This window comes from Mytilus galloprovincialis, chromosome 1 (genome assembly GCF_965363235.1).
Source record: "Mytilus galloprovincialis chromosome 1, xbMytGall1.hap1.1, whole genome shotgun sequence".
Taxonomy (NCBI): domain Eukaryota; kingdom Metazoa; phylum Mollusca; class Bivalvia; order Mytilida; family Mytilidae; genus Mytilus; species Mytilus galloprovincialis.
Genome location: NC_134838.1, coordinates 80,186,206 through 80,209,236, shown reverse-complemented (window position 1 = coordinate 80,209,236; position 23,031 = coordinate 80,186,206). Strand labels below are relative to the sequence as shown.

The following is a 23,031-nucleotide window of genomic DNA, read 5'->3' as shown; positions in this document are numbered from 1 at the left end:
TTTGGTCCCATGGGATAATTGTAGTCCCATGGGATATTTGTTGTCCCATGGGACAAAAAAAATCCCATGGGATTATTATTATCCCATGGGATTTTTAATATCCCATGGGACAAAATAAAATCCTATGGGATTTAAATTATAAATATATAGATATAAATATACAGTATGTGTATGTTGCAATGAATGCTGTTTGGTAGTAAAAAGTTTAAATGTATACAAGTTTTTTTATATTTTATTAAAAAAAAATTCATTTTGTCACAAACATGTTTTTTATTTGTTAATATGACAATAAAGATTATAATTCTGATTTTGAAATGTATAATAAAATTTAAGGTCAAAGAGTAAAGTTCTTTCACTGAAACAAAATGATGACATGTTTAAATAAATGAAAAAATATTGTTTTGAAATCTTTGTCTTGTTTATTTTATAATGAAAAATAGAACTGAAAAAAATATTTCATATTCTGACTGAATAGTTTACTCTTTTCATGAAGTAAGGTTTTCTTTGTTATAGTTTCATTGCAATACATGATTGAATAGGCAAACAATTTGAATTATATACCTTTGTGGTGTACATAATATTATGCTTATATTTGCAAATTTATAATTTAAACACTTTTTGTGTTAAAGTTTTAGTTTTCTTTTTCGCTGCTTGCTATGTACAATTATTCAGTCCACTATATAAGACTCAAGTCAATAAATTATTTCATCCACTAGAATATTCCTGCAATTCTTAGACAAAACATTTTTCAATCTGTTCTTCAAAGATCCTCCTCGGTACATCTTTATTGGATGGAGCAATTCAAATGAGAAAACAAAGCAGGCTTATTTGGACAACAACATACTAATATTTTTTTCATTCGTTCCTTCTTTCAATTGATAATTACATTGTTGCATTTACATGATCAAGTTCTTGAGCATCTATGATCGTGATGATATGACTCCTTTTTGTTTATAGTCATTATGTTGAAATTTCCTTTTTCTATTAAATGTAGAAAAAAACATTCCATTTCAAATTAATAAAAAAAGTCGCACTGTTGAGAAAAATATCATCTTCCAAGTTTTCTGTTCAGTATTGATCTGTTGAATGATGACCATGAAAACCGAGATGTCTGACCTACAAATACACAAAACTCAAAAATTATCAGTGAAGAGAAATACAGCAATAAAATGACTATTTTATCATGTTTATGAACATTTTAATAAACTTTCGTTTAAATATCTATTGTTAGTACTCTTATTTCAGTGCTTTGTGTCCATGATTTACATATTACTGGTTATTGTTTGGTTCCTTGTTGCTGTCTTTTGAGTTAAGCCCATTGCAACAAATTTTTACAATTTGTTCAAATGTTGTGCTGTTATTAAAACCACTGTCCGGTATAGCGTTTGCTCATTGTCAAAGGCTGTACAGTGAACTATTTTTGTTAAATTTATAAGGGGGCTCACAGGTTTCAATCAATTTTTTTTCTCAATACATGTAATATAGGGTTACGCTATATTTTTCTATAAATGAACTTTATCTTATACTTTATAGAAAAATAGAAAAATTAAATTAAAACTAGAGGCTCTAAAGAGCCTGTGTCGCTCACCTTGGTCTATGTGCATATTAAACAAAGGACACAAATGGATTCATGACAAAATTGTATTTTGGTGATGGTGATGTGTTTGAAGTTCTTACTTTACTGAACAATTTTGCTTCTTACAATTATATCTATAATGAACTTTGCCCATTAGTAACAGAGAACTATATTTGGTAAAAATGTACATAAATTTACCAAATTAATGAAAATTGTTAAAAATTGACTATAAAGGGCAATAACTCCTTAAGGGGTCAATTGACCATTTAGGTCATGTTGACTTATTTGTAGATCTTACTTTGCTGAACATTATTGCTGTTTACAGTTTATCGCTATCTATAATAGTATTCAAGATAACCAAAAACGGCAAAATTTCTTTAAAAATTACCAATTGGAGGGCAGCAACCCAACAACCAGTTGTCCAATTTATCTGAAAAATTCAGGGCAGATAGATATTGACTTGATTAACAATTTTAATTCTTGTCAGATTTGCTCTAAATGCTTTGGTTTCATAGTTATAAGCCAAAAACTGCATTTTACCCCTATGTTCTATTTTTAGCCGTGGCAGCCATCTTGGTTGGTTAACCAGGTCACGTCACACATTTTTTAAACAAGATACCCAAAGATGATTGTGGCCAAGTTTGGATTAATTTGACCCAGTAGTTTCAGAGGAGAAGATTTTTGTAAAAGATTACTTTAATTTACGAAAAATGGTTAAAAATTGAGTATAAAGGGCAATAACTCCTAAACGGGTCAACTGACCATTTTTGTCTTGTTGACTTATTTATAGATCTTACTTTGCTGAACATTATTGCTGTTTACAGTTTATCTCTATCTATAATAGTATTCAAGATAATAACCAAAAACAGCAAAATTTCCTCAAAATTACCAATTCAGGGACAGCAACCCAACAACCGATTGACTGATTCATCTGAAAATTTCAGGGCAGATAGATCTTGACCTGATAAACAATTTTACCTCTGTCAGATTTGCTCTAAATGCTTTGGTTTTTGAGTTATAAGCCAAAAACTGCATTTTACCCCTATGTTCTATTTTAGCCGAGGCGGCCATCTTGGTTGGTTGACCGGGTCACGCCACACATTTTTGAAACTAGATACCCCAATGATGATTGTGGTCAAGTTTGGTTCAATTTGGCCCAGTAGTTTCAGAGAAGATTTTTGTAAAAGTTAACGACGACGGATGACGACGACGACGGACGCCAAGTGATGAGAAAAGCTCACTTGGCCCTTTGGGCCCGGTGAGCTAAAAATGGGGACACCCTTCAATCACACTCACAATCCACCTTTGAAAGAAGCATATATATACATTTTTGTAAATGTACTTTTTTTTCTGTTTTAACTAATAGGAGAAATAGAGGTAATTTTGAAATTAAAAAATAACTTAATTACAGAAATCGCTTAAATTTTACAATAGTTTAGTTTAAGTAAAGTTAGTTGAAAATGATAATAAAAAATATAGGTCACTGATGAGCTAAAAAAGATATTACAATTCTCATGCCAAAAAATAGCATGTCTGCACCAAAGGGAGATAATTTGGAGCTTTTTCAATGATATATACATTTTAAAAGTTGTCTGGGGCCAAAACAAATTGATTTTTTAGAATGATTTCTGTACCATATGAAAAAGTAAAAACTAATAAAGTTATAAATAAAATTAGTTTAATATATTTTAAAATATTTAATATTTTTCTGAAATTTTTATACCCTCGAGCCTCCTTAAACATCGTTAAATGTCATTTTATCTCTATTGGAGAAAAGTATTATTTGAAATCATACTGCTTCTTATTTTTATATCAACCCAGCCATATAATGCCTGTCCAATATCAGGAGCTTGTACATAGTTCAGTGGTTGATGTTGGTTCATATCCGTCATTTTTGTTTTTCATAATATTTTGTTTTTTTATAAATTAGTCTGGTATATATGAAGTTTGAATTGATGCTTTGCTTCAAATTTTGTTAGCGTTGTCTTTTATAGATTACTATATCATGTATAGGGTATGAGTTTTTTCATTACTAACATTTTCATTACTAACAGGTCACCATTGGCCTCTAATAAGTAATTACAATGCTTACATCCACTTAATTGAACTCTGATGGATAGTTTTCTCATTTATCGTACCACATCTTATTTTAATAAATATTTAATCATTACTCAAGGGCTAAAACTTTTTTCAACAGTGGACTTACCATTTAGGCTTTGTTGACCTTTGTAAATCTATTTTTGTTGATAATTTCTTCTGTTTATAGTTTCCCTTTTATATCTTTAATATTCTTGCCCTATACACATAAAAGGGTAAACAATATCATTTAATGACAAAAATAACTACTAATACATAAAAAGTAGGCAACTGAAAATTTTGCCTCATTTGTATATAACTTTGACTTGATTCTCATTCTTGCTGTTTAATATTATCATTGTTTTATGAAAATGAGGTCTTAGTAAAATTAACCTTCGCAAACAGATATCTCCTTTTTTTATATGACACCTTGCATTCATTTTGTACAACAAATTGACAAGTAGACCTATGCTTATAATATCTGATAAAATGACAAAACCAAGAAAAAATCCCTGTGGTCAGACAAAATGTGCCATAATATTAGTCCAAATGATAATAAAGTCTTGCATGGCTATTCTGTTCTGTTCTGGTTTAGAAAATCCCTCCTTTAAAGGAGCACTTTGCACAATGACGAATAAATGTTTATATATATATATACCTAAAAAGACATACTAGGTACGCCTCGTGAGATAAGTGTTGGTTACTGTCAAAGACCCTTACGCTTGCTTGGCGGAAGTTTTTTAATTATGAAGACGAGTTCGTACTCAATGAAGAGCAAAGCAAAGCTTCCTTGTTATGTATTCTACAGTGTAGCAGGCATCCTTGCATTTACATTTGCAACCACAAGCACATATAAAGCTACTAGGGTCCAATATAAAGTTAGTGTCTAGCTATTTCAACTTTTTTCTTGGACGCCGTCATAGTAAAAAAAAATCCTTTCAAGGTGTAATAATTGTTTGTATTACAAAAAGAAGAAACCTAAATCTTACTTGTTAGTTGTTATGGGCTAACAAAAAAGATTTATTTAAAGTTGGCTATACATACAATACAACATAAGCTCTAGAGCTTTTATCCAACATATATATATATGACAAGCACAATACATAAAACATTAAGTTCATCACTGAGATAGTAGTCTCAGATAGAGGGAGACAGGGTCAACCAAACCCCTATTCAATCTGAATGTAGGACAGAAAGTCACAGGACAAAAAGTCACGGTCAACAAGTCACAGACAAAAAGTCACAATTCAGTTTAGAGATTATTTTTCTTTGAACAAGAAAACACTTTTTTTTTGTATTTTTCTTGAAGTTTTATTTAAGAAGCAACTAAGTAATTAAAATTTATTCAATAAATATCAATAATAATCAAATAATTGTTATGAAAACAAAATTTCAAAGTGGCTTGGTACTAAAATGGCTTCAATTTGCCAATAAAAATGGCCCCATAAATATATCCTTAAGACCTTTGCAAGATTAAAATCTAATACATTTCCATTTATCGTGTTTATCAAGCTCTATGAGCAATTTCCTTAAATTAAAAATGAATATATGTAATAAAAAGAAAATATTTCAAGATCTTTTTCATATATATTCAAACCAATTGTCAACAATTTGTTTGTGACTTTTTGTCCTATCAAATTTGTGACTTCATGTCCTGTGACTTTTTGTCCTGCGACTTTCTGTCCGTTTACCTTCCATCTAAATCAGTAAACTGAAAAATTGTTTTTTGCAGTAGTCCGGGTAACGAGTCGATACCTGTTATTAATCATGCAAATTGCGAGTCAACACTTACACACCTTTTTTCAGAATGTCAGCTAAAAACAAAGAATCACTGGTGATAGGAGAGTGTAACCGATGAATTGATCCTGAATCAGATAAGATTTTCCAAGTATTACGAAATCGGAGAACCTCTTTATTTGATCACACTCACCGGGAGATTTAATAATGAGGCTACTAAAAACATTTCATTTTCCCATGTTCGCTGTTTTTCGCTATAATTATTTAAAGCTGAATAAAGCTATTTGAAAAATACATTAATTTGTGTTTTTTACTGCTACAAGATATTTGAATAAAATCACGTGAAAAAAATGCTAATTACGCACCAGTTGCTGAGCAGAGAATGGGGCCCTTCATGGGGGGGGGGGTCCTAGTAATCACATAATCACCATTTTTTTGCCAATATAACCACATAATCATTAAATATTTGCTTATCTTTAGTAATCAAATAATCATAAACTAAAAATACAGTCCTAGGTAATCAAATAATCATGAAATATTTGGCTTAATAATCAAATAATCATTAAAAAAACGGCCAAGTAATCACATAATCAAAAACCCCATGAGGGCCCTCGAGAATCATTTAAGCCAGGAACAGTATATACTAACTGTAAGAATAGAAATTCCCTGTAAAAAGGCAGTCAAATCTTAACAGAACTGTAACTTAATGATACATGTATATCAAGTTCCAACACCTCACCCAGCACCCTGGCCCAGCACACTGAGTTAGCAAACTGGTGTGTGTCAGTCTTATAATATAAAACTGCGTAGGTTCATATCGTTAGATTTATCGTTTGTTTGGATATTTTTAGGATCGTGGTAAAATTATATATCTTGAACTTTGTTAAAATACTATTTTAAATTGTTCAATTCGTTATATTTCATAATTTTGTCAAAGTGTACTTTTTAAAGTTTTAAATTTTAAAGATATAAAAAAATGAATATATATATATATATATATTTTGATTTGAGGGAAATCTGTTTGAACTGTAATGACATGGTCAGTCAACTGATTTGTTCCAAAGCTGATTACAGGTAATTATAACATACAGCAATTTTCCATTACGACAGTGCGTGTACTCTCCGGTGTGTATAACGTACAGTTTCTAGAGAACATCCTGTCTACGTGTAATACAGATTGATGACATTACACAAAATTTCTTTTGTTAAATGTGCTTAGGTATCTGTGTCTATTCCCTATTTCAACACCACAATTTTTTCGAAGAAAAAAAATCAAAAAATCAATTATATGAAATAAAGAAGAAAAGTAGCTAATATCAACTAAAGTAACTAGTAACTGCGCATTGAGTAATCATAATTTCAATATTGCATAAATCAACAAATAAAAGTTTTTAACGACCTTGACTGGCTATACAGCCCTTGCACGGTCGGTAATGAACCAACCCTTGACAAAACGTATACATGTAGGCCTATGTAAAAGTGTTTATAAAGACCTATTCCTATTGGTTATATTTCACACTAGGACCTTAGATAACTAGAACTAAGCAGTGGTTGATCCAGAAATTTTCATAAGTGGGGACCCATTGACTGCCTAAGAGGGGGTCCCTGCCAGTCATGCTTCAGTGATTCCCTATATAATCTCCCATTTTCCAAGATTAGTGTGTGGGGGTGGGGCTGGAAAAAAACCTAAATCCGACTCTGCTAATTGGGAAGTCATTTTGTCTGATACACACATATAAATACCTATAATGTACAAAATGCTTCAAATATATGCATAAATAATAATGGTACGTCTAAAAACCGTTAAGGATCTCCTCGGTGCACGCAAGACATAAAAAGTCACTTAGGACATGTATTTTAGTGTTGAGGGTATTCATTCGATTCATAACTTATTTCATAATCTTGTAATTTTTGTTTTGATAAAATTTTAGACATAAATACATGTATTGAGACATATAATACATGTATTATACTGTCTCTGATAAAATAAAACCAACTTTAAAGAAGTTATTTAAGTTTGAATCGGCTGTCACCTGTGTTTTGCATTGGGATGCCAAAACATTAATGTTATTTACAAAAATGCCAAAACCTGCAAATATATTTTAGGCAAAAAGAGACATTTATAAATCGATGATTTTTACACTAAACGTTTTTATAATTTGTTATAGAAATATTAATAAGTACATGTACATAGTTTTATCAGAGACATATAATATAATTGTATTATCAGAGACATATATATTATATGTCTCTGGTATTATATGTCTCTGGTTTTATCAAGGATTTGTATAGTAACTATACACATCCTTGGTTTTATAAAGTCCTTCATTGCTTCAACCCCTTGGTGAAATTTAAATGGCGAGACGATAATTAATAAACTATCTATCTATCGACATGCGCCGTTATTTAGGATTTTAGAATACGTCACGGATGACCGATGATCATTTTCAATACCAATCATCATTTGAATTTTGTCAATTGATCTTTAATGATTAGGACTGATTGGTGATGACAAAGAATGTGTCTCTGTTGAAGGTTATAAACACCAGAGATAATGTCTCTGTAAACACATAGAAGTAAACTTTACAAAAAAAAGTTTACTTGGAAAAAAATATAATTATATGAATATGCTTAATAAATTTTTCTTTGGTATGTAATAATCGAAGACGTTTAGAAATATAAAAAATCTTCACATAGTTGGGAAATTTTCTATTCAAGTTATATCATTTAAAAACGTTTAGAAATATAGATCTTTTTCGATGTACAATTTGGCCCGCTTGGAGATCTAAATAATTGTTTGCCTACTTTCGTCTATTTATATTGCTGAAATTCTTTAATAAAAAACTTGTACAAGTGTAATGCAGGAAAAGGGGGAAGAATCGCTTCTCTGTCGGGTTGTCTCCCCTTTCCCTCCAAAACGATTATAAAGTTATATATCGGGGGACTGGCATCTTTCACTTGGGGACTATTCTCGCTCGCTTTTATCTATACGGGGATTCTAACTTCTTTCGGACAATCTGGGGAATACTAGCTCGCTCATATTCAGGTCTATGTAATACCTTCTACTGGCGTGTCCCTCATCCCGGACACTTTCTCCTTTCGAGGCCTGGCGCTGATGAATAAAATACAATGATGTTTCAATTATTTATTCCAATCAGCTATCTACATTTAAGTGTGAAATGTGATCTAAATAGTAAACTTTGTTTTAACTAATTTATGTTAATGAAAATCTTTTATGAATTTAAGTTAAGTTTTAAATACGAAACTAAGTTATTAGATCAGAAGATAAATTCTTAATTTAAAATTTATTTGAGATAGTTTATACTTTAACAATTTACATACCTGGTGAATAAAATACAATGATGTTTCAATTATTTATTCCAAACAGCTATCTACATTTAAGTGTGATATGTGATGTTGGGAGGTTGCGGTCTTCCCTTTTTAACCCCAACATCACGTGCTGATTGAAATTATTTTATTCACCTATGAAATTTTAGCGTCAATTTTGAATTTTCTAAAGTTACTTTTTATTGGTCAACTATTCTCTTTTTATGTTATAGATTTATTTGATTGACATATATTGTATTTAGTTATGTAAAATCAATTAAAGGATTATCAAAATCTTTACTTACTTAACAGAATTATTAAGTGAACAATAGAAACACTTTAGGGTTATTTTCCTACGGCAAATTACAAACATTTCTATTCTTTTAAAAGATGACAGTTTATTTAATTTATTTCTCAACGTCAGATTAATAGCTATGATCAAAAGACCTCTAGAATTGAGATTAACTATATGTTATTTACAAAAAGACGAAACTATTTATAACCTAATCTTACGTCGCCTACTTTGTCTTAGAGCTTAAGCAATGCAATATAATTCAATTTTATTTTATTTATAAGTTTATTTCTCTAAGTTTACTTTATATTATTTTCCTTTTGCAACATACAATTTTCCATCATTATACAAGCCCTTGCTATAATATAATGAAACTTGTCGCCAATATCACCATAAATACTTAAGAACGGATACAATCTTATCCTAAATAGTTTGCCATCTAACAATTCAAAAAGAAATTTTGAGTCGAAACTGAAGTACCAAATCTTAAAAAGAATCACCTTTTTTTGTAACAGTATAGACGTCGAAAATTAAACTCTATATATATATTCTTTTTTCAAAACTCCTGAAATAATTTAAAATTATCTTTAGACAGCTTTCATATGCAAATCTTTTTAGAAGTATGTGAGCGTATTACCCTCCCCCCTTTTTTTCCTTCTATAAAATTTATTTGTAAACGATTTTGTGTCTTAATTTGTGTTTGCTAATTAACTGCGGTTCATGCTGTCAAAAGTAAAAATGTCTCCTTGTGTATAAGTTATTGATAAAAAAATATTTGAAGCCGCCAGAAGAATAAATCATTTCCTGAACTAAAATACATTCATTTGTAAATAAAGACAATTTGCCTAAAACATTCTCTCATATATTTAAACAATTGTAAAATAATTAATTCAACGACTTTCTTTTACTTTTTACTTTTCTTCTTCAGTTTTTTTTACCCATTGCTCTTCAAATACTGATCACAAATTTTTCGGATGCTTTTTATCCTATTTTCGTATCGAACTTACATGTTAGCAGTTGAACGGAATTAAGTACATTTTTCAGGAATTTACAACTTAAATTTTCAACAACAAAATTCCACACTTTTTTACTGGGATTTTTTTTTTCTGTTTTGAAGGCGCCACCAGTGACCCCGTAGCACACATAACCAACACCTCACATGGCGTATTCACGATGTTGAGGTATTGACCTACAATCACATTTATCAATATACAGCAAGTAGGTAATTTGGTGTTGAATGCCAGTAGGTCAGAATTTGTTAATTGAATTTTACCTGTAAAAGGGTCACTAGCTGTCAAATTCATGTTCATCGATTTTAATCAAATTCACATAACATGTGGTGTTGAATTGTTTATTAAAATTCCACGCACAATCTTGGCTGATATGCATAAAACCATTATTTCATGAACCTGCATGAAATATTGACTTATGATATCACAGAACTAAAAAAAATAAACCACCGAAAGTCCACATAAGAGATCATAAGAGGGTATAGAGAATAACGGGCAAAGAAAAAAAGGAATAAAGAATAGTGAAAGAAAGAGAATAATGGTAAAAAGTGTAAGCCATTAAAAATATAGCTTAAAAAAAAAAGAAGCCTCTTGCATCAATTTGAGGAATTTACCCAAGATTAATTTTTCGGCGGCTTATTTTATTTTGGATTAAAAATAAACACAATTGACAAGTTTCCTTCCCCTGCATTTTCGATCGCACATGTAAATAGCACGTTGGTCTCAAATAAGACACTGATACATTACAACACTTGCCGTCAGTATTTGATCAGGTATTTTTGGGGAAGAAAGAAGGGAGTGTGAGTCCCTCGGGGGTAATCCCCACCCCCTTCAATTTGAGAATATGCTATTATCTTGTAAACGGTTTAGATCCCCACCCCTAAACCATATATATTCTTGAATGGGACAATAAAATGAATCAATTAAAATTAAAGGGAAGTCCCTGGGGGGGGGGGGGGGGGTCACTCGACCCCATTCAATTTGAGAATGTGCTATTATCTTGTAAACGATTTAGATCCCCACCCCTAAACAATATATATTCTTGAATGGGACTATAAAACAAATCAATTAAAATTAAAGGTTAGTCCCTGGGGGTCACCCATCCCCGTTCAATTTGAGAATATGCTATTATCTTGTAAGCAGTCCAGATCCCCACCCCTAAACCATATATATTCTTGAATGGGACGATAAAACAAATCAATTAAAATTAAAAGGAAGTCCCTGGGGGTCACCCCGTCCCGTTCAATTTGAGAATGTGCTATTATCTTGTAAACGGTCAAGATCCCCACCCCTAAACCATATATATTCTTGTATGGAACAATAAAACACATCAAATGAAATATAGGGAGAGTCCATGGGGGGTCACCCCCACCCTCACATGTTTGAAAAACTTTTAAATGGTTGAAATCCCCAGTGGTTAAGTGAAAAAAATTCCGGATCACAGGGGGAGGATTCTAGGGGTTGGTAGTTCAACTTGGAACCCCTCCTTTTTTTTGGACACTCAATGCATTTGAATGGGAACATATAGTTGGAACCACCCCTCCTAAATCTTGGGTTGGGAACAGGGAACCCCCTTCATAAAATGTCTGGATCCATCCAGGCATACCATCTAGCTAGCTATTAAGGCTTTAAAAATATGAAATAAATCAAACAAGGAAATTAACGGTGTAGGCAACTGTTTTGAATTTTAAAAAAAGCCTTTATTAACAATGTTAAATTTTGTGTGCATTTATTTTTGCTTATTTTCAATAACAAATAAATAATGGACAGAATTGCGTGATTGATTATTGTAATTTACGAAAAATCTGCATACATGTTATAAAATGGGAAGTAGAAACTGGGAATTTGTCAAAGAGACAACAACACAAGTGACAACCAAAGAGCAGACAACGAGTCGACCGAAGGTCACCTATGGGTCTTCAATGCAGTGAGGAAATTTTGGCACTGGTCTTCAGCTCATAAATATGTCTCAGAAATGAGAATGATATACAGCTCTCATTTGCATTAATAAAAACCTCACAATATGTTCTGAATATCAGAATATACAGTATTGCAAGATACTTTCATATTGTACACATGGAGCTGAGAAACTGTAAAATTAATCATGCTAATTTTACATTTAAGTCCTCGGAATCAATCTTAATATGCATACTGTTCATGCTGTTGTACAAAGGAATATAAGTATGCAAAAGACATATATATATATATATATATGGTCTTCAAAAATAAGAGTATCAATGCTATTAATTTATGACAAGATCTTAATCAAGTAATTATTTTGGTTTGTTTAAATATTTAGGAGGTTAGTATGACCTCCTTTTTTGTGATGATGTTTTCCTTTTAAGCTGGGAAAAATTGTTTGAATCAACAAAAATAAAAACACAAAGTTAATCTAGAATTATGTTTTTATCATTTTTTTATGTTTAGATCATGTAGATTGTCAGCAAGATGAAAAGAAAAAAAAATATGCAGCTCAAAAGTCAAAATGTGGATAAGCTGAGGTTCAAGGTCCTACTTTTGCAGATTTTCATATTTTGCATGAATGAATTTAAAGTTTATACCATGGACAGCAGAGAAAGAAAAAAAAACCTTTCAATTTTCCTGCTTCTGAAGGATAAATGTAAAACATCTTGTTTTTGGTAAGTTTTATGCTATGTTTTAATAGTGTTTGTGCATTCATCTGTCCAGTCCTTCCTCTAAATTGTATCCTCTTTAATTTCAGTAAGTAGCCTGTGGATTTACATATAGATACTCAAAATTTAGTACTAATATAAAGGGATTTTAGCATGACATCCTGTCAAATGCTTGTTAATCATGTTTATGTTCCAGAACATATGAGTATTTAGACTACGCGTACAGTCTGCCCAATTTTAAGAAGTTGGTCAAGTTTATTAGAAACAAATATACATTACAGATCAACATAACTGAAATCTTTAATAGATTAATACAAAAAGTTTAATTGCAGTAGAAATAAAAATACATGTTTGGTTGAGCTCTGGTATTAGACAGTACAAGTACCGGGTATACTCAAATGGTCTGATTGTATGCATATGGTCGGACTGTAAGAGTATACTTTTATGTTTCGGACCATAAACGTACGGTCCAAATACTTATATGGTCTGAAACATTTATACATGTCTTAAAATTAGTATCTGACAAACACGTTGGTGTTTGTGAACTTGGTAATAAGTTATTCGATAGAAATATAATGTTTTCCAGATTATAAAAATAAAAATATCCCATATTTACTTTTAATAAAGAAGAAGATTATTGATGTATGTATAACTGTAAAATGAGACAGCAAGCCAACAACACAAAAAATAAGTATGAAACAATATATTTTTTTGTATCAATGTTATAATCATGATAATTTCCAATATGTCCGAAGATTTCAAGGTATTTTTACATTGAAATAAAACACAAATTGAACTCTGTCAGAACTTCAAAAGCTTAAAGATATATTGTTTCTGTTGTCTGCATTTTGTATAATATATTGAAATTCTAGTGAATAATGGAATATGTTATTATAATTGCCTAAAGTTTTAACATTGATCTTTATATATGATATAAATAACTTGGGAAAATCCCCAAACGTTATAAAGAAGAATAAATTAATTGATTATTATATACCGGTAGTATTAGAATAGGAAGATGTGGTATATTGCTAATTTGACAACTTTCCATCAGAGACCAAAGGATGTAAGAGGTTAGCAACTGATGACATTGGACAACCTTTAACATTCAGTAAAATCCATACCGCATAGCTATTTTTATTAAAAATCATATTATTGCTACATGTATGCAAAAATTTTTATATAATACTTCAGATTTTATTGGTTCTTTTTCAGAAGGATTGAAATTCATCATCTAGAATAAATGGAGAAAACATAGAAACAAGACCAGAATAAATTCAAAGACAAAAGTTGGATCAGCTATTATTTTCATCACTCAGTCAATGATTTGAAGTTCTTTTAAATACCAAAGATATTGAAACCACAATAATGTCAATGTTCTGTGCGCTGAATGACCAAATAGTGGACTTTAAGATCACACAATGCTGGATGATAAGAAACTATTAATGTTTTGTGTGGAGAGATATTGTGAGAAAAAATAGATTTACTTAAATAGCTACTGTAAATTCAAGAATTGTTGTGAGGGTTTATATTTGCAAAAATTGCAACACAGATGTAAACGCAATAATTTAAACTCCCATTTAGAAATATTTTATATGAATTAAAGTGATCTCAAAATCGTAAAAAATTAAAATCTCATATTAGTCTTAAATGACAAAAATCCAATAATAAATGCACGCAATAATTTCTGAATTTACAGTACTAGTATGTTCAGCCTTATATTAGAGTTTTTCATTGATTTCAAATGGTAAATAATAGTGTTTCAAGAAAGTATTCTATAATTCATAAATAAACATATATTGATACTTACATTATCTACTTTGTTGTTTAAAAGTTTAGTTTTGAACAGTTATAGAACAATATGTTGAATTAACATTTCCAAAGAAAAAAGATATTCAATTATTAAAAAGATTCATCTTATAACAATTTACTACCAAATAGAATACATTGTAACATACACATTACTGTATATTTATATCTATATATTTATAATTTGAATCCCATAGGATTTTATTTTGTCCCATGGGACAACAAATATCCCATGGGACTACAATTATCCCATGGGACCAAAAAAAATCCCATGGGATTTAACCAAAATCCCATGGGATAATGGTAAATCCCATGGGATTTTGCCCTGTCCCATGGGATATTGAAAATCCCATGCTTTTATAAATCAAATAGAAAAATAAATATAATAGTAACAGTAGAAAACCAATGAAATTATTGAATCCCATGTAATTCCGCACATTTTGGTTATATTCATGACATTGTAGCTCTTATTTGAGGCGGCGGCGGATTTGCAAATGAGTGTTTTGCAAATTTAAAGTGTCCAGTGTTAATTACTTACACAAGGAGACATTTATGACTTTCGACAGCATGAACCCTAGTTAATTAGCAAACACAAACTAAGAAAGAAAATCGTTTACAATTAAATTTTATAGAAGGAAAAAAGGGGGCAACACATTTTACTATACGCTCACATACGTCTAAAAAGATTTGCATATGTAAGCTGTCTAAAGATAATGTTAAATTATTTCATGAGTTTTGAAAAAAGAATATAGTATACAGTTTCTTTTTCGACGTCTTCTGCTACAAAATAATAGTGATTCTTTTCAGTGGCGGATCCAGCCATTTAAAAAAGGGGGTCCCAACCCAGAGTAAAGGGGGGTTCCAACTATATGCTCCCATTCAAATACATTGATCGGCCAAAAAAGAGGGGTTCCAACCCCCGGAACATCCCCCTTTTCCCCTATTGATCCGCCAGTGCTTTTTATAGATTTAATACTTCAGTTTCGACTCAAAATTTCTTTTGGAATGTTAGATGGCAAACTATTTAAGAGAAGATTTTATCTGTACTTTATGTAATTATGGTGATATTGGCGACGAGATTCATTTTTAATATAGCCAGGGCTTATACAAATCCTTGATTATAGAATGTTCGGCATATAAATAGACGAAAGTAGGCAAGCCCTAATTAAACGGGGTTTTGATCTCCAATCCATATGCGGGCCACATTGTACATCGAATAAAGATCTATATTTCTAAACGTTTTTAAATGAAATAACTTGAATTGAAAATTTCCCAACTATGTGAAGATTTTTTATATTTCTAATCGTCTTCAATTATTACATACGAAAGAAAAAAAATAGCATATTCATATATTTTTAATATCTTTTTTCAACTTTTTTTTGGCAAAGTTTACTTCTATGTGTGCATAACCATCACCAGAGACATATTCTCTGCCATCACCCATCAGTCCTAATCATCAATTAACCTAATTCAAATGATGATTGGTATTGAATATGATCATCGGTCATCCGTGACATATCCTAAATAGCGGCGCATGCCGATAGATAGATAGTTTTTAATTAAGGTCTCGCCATTTAAATTTCATCAAGTGATTGAAGCAATGATGGACTTTATAAAACTATGTACATGTACTTATAAATTTTTCTAAAACAAATTTTGAAAACTTTTAGTGTAAAAATCATCGATATATAAATGTCTCTTTCTGCCTAAATTATATTTTGCAGGTTTTGGCATTTTTGTAAAAACGTTGGCATCCTAATCCAAAAGACAGTCGATTCAAACTTAAATAAGTTAACTTCTTTAAAGATGGTTTGATTTTACATGTATTATATGTCTCTGATTTTATCAAAACAAAAATTACAAGATTATGAAATAAGTTATCAATCGAATGTATACCCTCAACGCTCACTAAAACTTTAATATATACATGTCCCAAGTAACTTTTTATGTCCTGCGTGCACCAGGAGATCCTGAACGGTTTTTAGACGTACCATTATTTTATATGCATAGATTTAAAGCTGTTCTTAATTTTGTACATAATAGGTATATATTTGTTTGTCTATCAGACCAAATGACTTCCCAATTAGCAGAGGCGGATTAAGTTTTTTTCCAGGTCTTAGTGTGAAATAAAGTCACATCTGCATACAAAAAAGTCATGTATACGTTTTCTCAAGGGTTGGTTCATGCAATATTGAAATTATGTTTACTAAACGCGCAGTTACTGAAGTTTATATTTGCTACTTTTCTTCTTTATTTCATAAAAATGATTTTTGAAAAAAATTGTGGTGTAGAAATAAAGAATGGACACAGATACCTAAGCACATTTAACAAAAGAAATTTTGTGTAATGTCACCAATCTGTATTACACGTAGACAGGATGTTCTCTAGAAAAACTAGTATACGTTATACACCCGAGTGTACACGCACTGTGGGGGGTAATGGAAAATTACTGTATGTTATAATTACCTGTAATCAGCTTTGCAACAAATCAGTTGACTGACCATGTCATTACAGTTCAAAAAGATTTTCCTCAAATCAAAATGGATTATTCATTTTATCTTTGAAATTTAAAACTTTAAAAATTACACTTTGACAAAATTATGAAGAATTTAAAATCGTATTTTAACAAAGATTAAGATATAATTTTACAAGGATCCTAACAAAATATCCAAACAAACGTTGAATCCAACGATATGAACCTACGCAGTTTTATATTATAAGACTGATACACATCAGTTTGCTAACTCAGTGTGCTGGGTGAGGTGCTGGAACTTGATATACATGTATCATGAAGTTACAGTTCTGTGAGGATTTTACTGCCTTTTTATAGTGACTTTCTATTCTTACTGTACACAGTTAGTATAGACTGTTCCTGGTTTAGAATGATTCTCTGCTCAGCCTCCAACTGGTGCGTAATTAGTATTTGATTAAATATCTCGTAGCAGTAAAAACTGAGAGTAAAAACACAAATTAATGTATTTAAAAGCTTTATTCAGGAGCACAGTCTGTATTACTGTAAATAACTTCGACATTTATGTGGAAGTTAACTCTGCTGCTCGAGCTCTGCTAATCGATGGTCCAGTATTTCAGATATATATTTATTCGTGAGGCCCTCGTCATTTTTTATATTCACTCAAAGCACAGTCGCCTGAAGATTTAATAATTATAGCGAAAATGGGGTAAAATAAAATATTTTTAGTAGCTTTATTATTAAATCTTCAGGCGACTTTGTGCTCAATTTTAAAAGAGGTTCTCCGTGACTTGGAAAATCTTATCTGATTCAGGATCAATTCATCGGTTACACTCCCCTATCACCAGTGATTCTTTGTTTTTTAGCTGACATTTTGAAAAAAGTATTGTGTAAGTATTGACTCAATTTGCATGATTTTAAATAACAGATATCGACTCGTTACCCGGACTACTGCAAAAAACAAATATTCAGTTCACTGATTTAGATGGAAGGTAAACACGGACAGAAAGTCACAGGACATAAAGTCACAAATTTGATAGGACAAAAAGTCACAAACAATTTGTTGACAATTGTTTGAATATATATAAAATTAGATCTTGAAATATTTTCTTTTTATTACATATATTCATTTTTAATTTGAGGAAATTGCTCATTTAAACCTTGATAAATGAAAATGTACATTGTAATAGATTTTAAACCTGCAAAGGATATATATTTATTCACTATAATTGGCAAATTGAAGCCATTTAAGCCACTGTGAAATTTTGTTTTCATAACAATTATTGGATCATTATTGATATTTATTGAATACATTATAATTACAAAGTTGCTTCATGTATAAAACTTCAAGAAAAATACAAAAAATTGTTTTCTTGTTCAAAGAAAAATAATCTCAAAACTTAATTGTGACTTTTTGTCTGTGAATTTTTGACCGTGACTTTTTGTCCTGTGACTTTCTGTCCTACATTCAGATTGGATAGGGGTTTGGTTGACCCTGTCTCCTCTATTTGAGACTACTATAATATCTCAGTCATGTCAGTGATAAGCTTTATGTTTTATGTATTGTTTTATGTACAAATGTATTACCAACTTTATAAATAAATCTTTTTTGCTAGCCCCTAACAACTAACAAGTAAGAATTAGGTTACCTCTGTTTGTAATGCAAACAATTATCTTACTATACAAATCCTTAACTGGACAGGGGCGGATGCAGGAATTTTCGAAAGGGGGGGTGCTAACCCAGGGCAAAGGGGGGGGGTGCAGGGGGGGTGCAAAACATATGTCCCGATACAAATGCATTGATCGGCAAAAATAAAGGGGGGGTGCGCACCCCCGGAACCCCCCCCCCCCCAGGATCCGCCACTGCTGGACATTATGAAAAAAGAAGATGGGATAATACAACTCTCCACAAGTGACCAAATGAAACAAAAATTAACAACTCAAGGTCACCGTACAGCCTTCACCAATGAACAAAGCCCATACCGCATAGTCAGCTACAAAAGGTCCAGAAATGACAATGTAAAACAATTCAAACGAGAAAACTAACGATCTAATTTTTGTACAAAACTAAAGATGGAAAAACAGATATGTTACACATAATCAAACGACACTTACTGAATTATAGGCTCCTGATTTGGAAAAGGCACATACATAACGAATGTGGCAGGGTATAAGGAACTATGAAAATGTTTAGTTTTTGTGGTTTGGTCTATTTTCCGGACACTGTAAGCAATAATGCCCCTTTATTTAGTGAATGGAATGATTGTAGGATGCACATGTCTGTCTGCCATATTTTATATGACCTTGACCTCATTTTCATGGTTCATCATGTTCATTGGTCAATGAAACACTGCATTGTTTTGTCAGTTTATCACATGCATAAAGTTACAGGTATATTATATTTGGTGGATATGTAACAATTGTAAGATGTGCATGTCTGTCTGGCAGGTTCATATAACCATGACCACATTTTATGGTTCTTGGGTCAATGCTAAGTTTTCTTGGTTTTGTCATTTTATCAGATATTATAAGCATAAGTCTACTTGTTGTTGTACGGAATGACTGCAAGGTGTCATATAAAAATAAGAAGAAGGTTAATTTTACTGTGACCTCATTTTCATAGAATAATGATAATGTTAAACAGCAAGAATGATGAGCAAGTCAACGTTATATACAAATGAGGCAAAATTTTCAGTTACCTACTAATTATGAAATAGTAGTTATTTTTGTCATTAAATGATAATGTTTACCCTTTTATGTGTAGGGCAAGAACATTAAAGATAAAGGGAAACTATAAACAGAAGAAGTTATCAACAACAATAGATTTACAGAGGTCAACAAGTCTAAATGGTAAGTCCACTGTTATTAAAGTTTTTGCCCTTGAATAATGATTTAAATATTTATTAAAATAAAATGTGGTATGATAAATGAGAAAACTATCCATTAGAGTACAATTAAGTGGATGTAAGCATCGTATTTACTTATTAGAGGCCAATGATGACCTGTAAGTAATGAGAAAACCCAAACCCTATACATAATATAGTAATCTATAAAAGACAACACTAACAAAATTTGAAACAAAGCAACAATTCAAACTTCAAATATATATACCAGACTAATTTATAAAAACAAAAAATTATGAAAAACAAAAATGACATATGAACCAACATCAACCACTGAACTATGCACAAGCTCCTGGTATTAGACAGGCATAATATTGCTGGGTTGATATAAAAATCGGAAGATGGCTGACCCGTGTTAAAAGAGAGCCATATCTCTTGCATGTTAAAGACACCCTTGTAGATTTCGAAAAAGAGTAGGCTAATGCCGCTACAAGGCAGCACTCACACCCGCAAAGTGGAAAGGGATTAATATAAGTTGCAAAACTTGTTTCCCAATCCACTATAAACTAAAAATAGGAAGCAGTCTGATATCCAATAAGACTTTTCTCCAATAGAGATCAAATGACATTTAAGGAAGCTCGAGGGTATACATTTTTTTTTCATAACTAATTTTATTTATAACTTTGTAAGTTGTTACTTTATCATATGGTACAAAAATCATTCAAAACAATCAATTTATTTTGTCTTCAGATGACTTTTAAAATATATTCATTTGTATCATTGTAAAAGCTCCAAATTATCTCCCTTTGGTGCAAAAATGCCATTTTTCTGCATTAGAATTGTATTATCTTTTTTAACTTATTGGTCATGTCTGTGACCTATATTTTTTATTAAGCTGTACTCAAACTTAACTATTATAAAATTTAAGCCATTTCTGCAATTAATTCTTTTTTCATTTTGATATATAACCTCTATTTCTCCTATTAGTTTAACAGAAAAAAGGTACCTTTACAAAAATGTATGCTTCTTTCAAAGGTGAATTATGAGCGTAAATGAACGGTGACCCCATTTTTTTTTTATTATTTTCTTTTTCTTTTAAGTATTAGATAAAGTTCATTTATAGAAAAATATAGTGAAATTCTATATTAAGAAAAAAAATTGATTTAGACTCGTGAGCCCCCTTAAATTAACAAAAATAGTTCACTGTACAGCCTTTGACAATGAGCAAACCCTATACCCGACAGTGGTTTTAACATCAGCACTACATTTGAACAAATTGTAAACATTTGTTGCAATGGGCTTAACTCAAAAGACTGCAACAAGGAACCAAACAACAACCGGTAATATGTAAATCATAGAAACAAAGCACTGAAATAAGAGTACTAACAATAATTATTTAAATGAAAGTTTATTAAAATGTTCATAAACATGATCAAATAGCCATTTTATTGCTGTATTTCTCTTCACTGATAATTTTTAAGTTTTGTGTATTTGTAGGTCAGACATCTCAGTTTTCATGGTCATCATTCAACAAATCAATACTGAACAGAAATTTTGAAGTTGATATTTTTCTCCATAGTGCAACTTTTTTTATTAATTTGAAATGGAACGTGTTTTTTCCTACATTTATTAGAAAGAGGAAATTTCAACATAATGATTATAAACAAAAAGGCTCCTTTTTTTTATATCACCAAGATCAAAGATGCACAAGAACTTCATCATGTAAATGCACCAATGTAATAATCAATTGAAAAGAGGAACGAATGAAAAAAATATTAGTATGTTGTTGTCCAAATAAACTTGCTTTGTCTTCTGATTTGAAACGCTCCATCCAATAAAGATGTATGGAGGAAGATCTTTGAAGAACAGATTGAAAAAATGTTTTGTCCAAGAATTGCAGGAATATTCTAGTGGATGAAATAATTTATTGACTTGACTCTTATATAGTGGACTGAATAATTGTACATATAGCAAGCAGTGAAAAAAAGAAAACTAAAACTTTAACAGAAAAAAGTGTTTATATTATAAATTTGCAAATATAAGCATAATATTATGTACACCACAAAGGTATATAATTCAAATTGTTTGCATATATTCATGTATTGCAATGAAACTATAACAAAGAAAACCTTACCTCATGAAAACAGTAAACTATTCAGTAAAAATATGAAATATTTTTTTCAGTTCTATTTTTCATAATAAAATAAACAAGACAAAGATTTCAAAACAATATTTTTTCATTTATTTAGACATGTCATCATTTTGTTTCAGTGAAAGGACTTTGACTGTAAATATTATGATACATTCCAAAATAAGAATAATCTTTATTGTCATATAAACAAATAAAAAACATGTTTTTGACAAAATGAAAAAAAAAAAATATGTATATAAAAAATATCAACTTTTTACTACCACACAGCATTTATTGTAACATACACATTACTGTATATTTATATCTATACATTTATAATTTGAATCCCATAGGATTTTATTTTGTCCCATGGGATATTAAAAATCCCATGGGATAATTAAAGTCCCATGGGATTTTTTTTGTCCAATGGGACTACAATTATCCCATGGAACCAAAAAAAATCCCATGGGATAATGGTCAATCCCATGGGATTTTGCCCTGTCCCATGGGATATTGAAAATCCCATGTTTTTATAAATCAAATAGCAAATTAAATATAATAGTAACAGTAGAAAAGCAATGAAATTATTGAATCCCATGTAATTCCGCACATTTTGGTTATATACATGACACTGTAGCTCTTATTTGAGGCGGCGGCGGATTTGCAAATGAGTGTTTTGCAAATTTAAAGTGTCCTGTGTTTTTAGAATTTCTGTGTTTTACGGTTTTCCATATACAAATAACACAAATGTATACTTAATCTCATCTTCACAGGTGAAATGTGTAATAATGTATAACATCGGGAAATATTCTGTAGATGAATATGTCGGATTGTCCTGATAAATTATCATGAAATTAACGCATTTGCAAGTCATGCATTATGATATCTAGACTGACCTCACGTCGTCCTTGATTAGAGACAGTGATCAAAATGAATCTGATTTAAACTTTTTAATTTATTTTTCCGTTCCGTTCCGTTCCGTTCCGCAAAGTACCAATTGCTCTGAGGAATTGGTATTTAACGGAAAAAACGGAAACAGACATCTTTAATGTAATTAAAGCAGTATGATAAAAAAAAATTGTCTGACACCTCTTTTTGCATGAGTGGTATGTGTTTTAGATAGCATT

The 23,031-nt window shown here is 30.9% G+C and overlaps 3 long non-coding RNA genes across 8 annotated transcripts; 2 read left to right on the top strand and 1 right to left on the bottom strand.

The window, feature by feature from the left end:
• Positions 1-329: 329 nt before the first annotated feature.
• On the bottom strand, positions 330-8,969 carry LOC143046095 (uncharacterized). 6 transcript variants are annotated; one of them, XR_012969070.1, is made up of 4 exons: positions 8,732-8,969; positions 8,449-8,501; positions 3,783-3,872; positions 330-1,116 (listed from the first exon to the last, which is right to left on the bottom strand). It is a non-coding gene; the product is annotated as an uncharacterized LOC143046095 (long non-coding RNA). The 6 variants fall into 6 exon arrangements; XR_012969079.1 differs by having other exon boundaries at positions 8,449-8,495; positions 8,732-8,968; XR_012969076.1 differs by lacking the exon at positions 8,449-8,501 and having other exon boundaries at positions 331-1,116; positions 8,732-8,961.
• A 1,685-nt stretch (positions 8,970-10,654) lies between these two features.
• On the top strand, positions 10,655-14,042 carry LOC143046039 (uncharacterized). The gene is made up of 3 exons (XR_012969064.1): positions 10,655-10,775; positions 12,446-12,657; positions 13,867-14,042. It is a non-coding gene; the product is annotated as an uncharacterized LOC143046039 (long non-coding RNA).
• A 3,412-nt stretch (positions 14,043-17,454) lies between these two features.
• On the top strand, positions 17,455-22,187 carry LOC143045998 (uncharacterized). The gene is made up of 3 exons (XR_012969058.1): positions 17,455-17,820; positions 19,695-19,780; positions 21,271-22,187. It is a non-coding gene; the product is annotated as an uncharacterized LOC143045998 (long non-coding RNA).
• Positions 22,188-23,031: the final 844 nt, after the last annotated feature.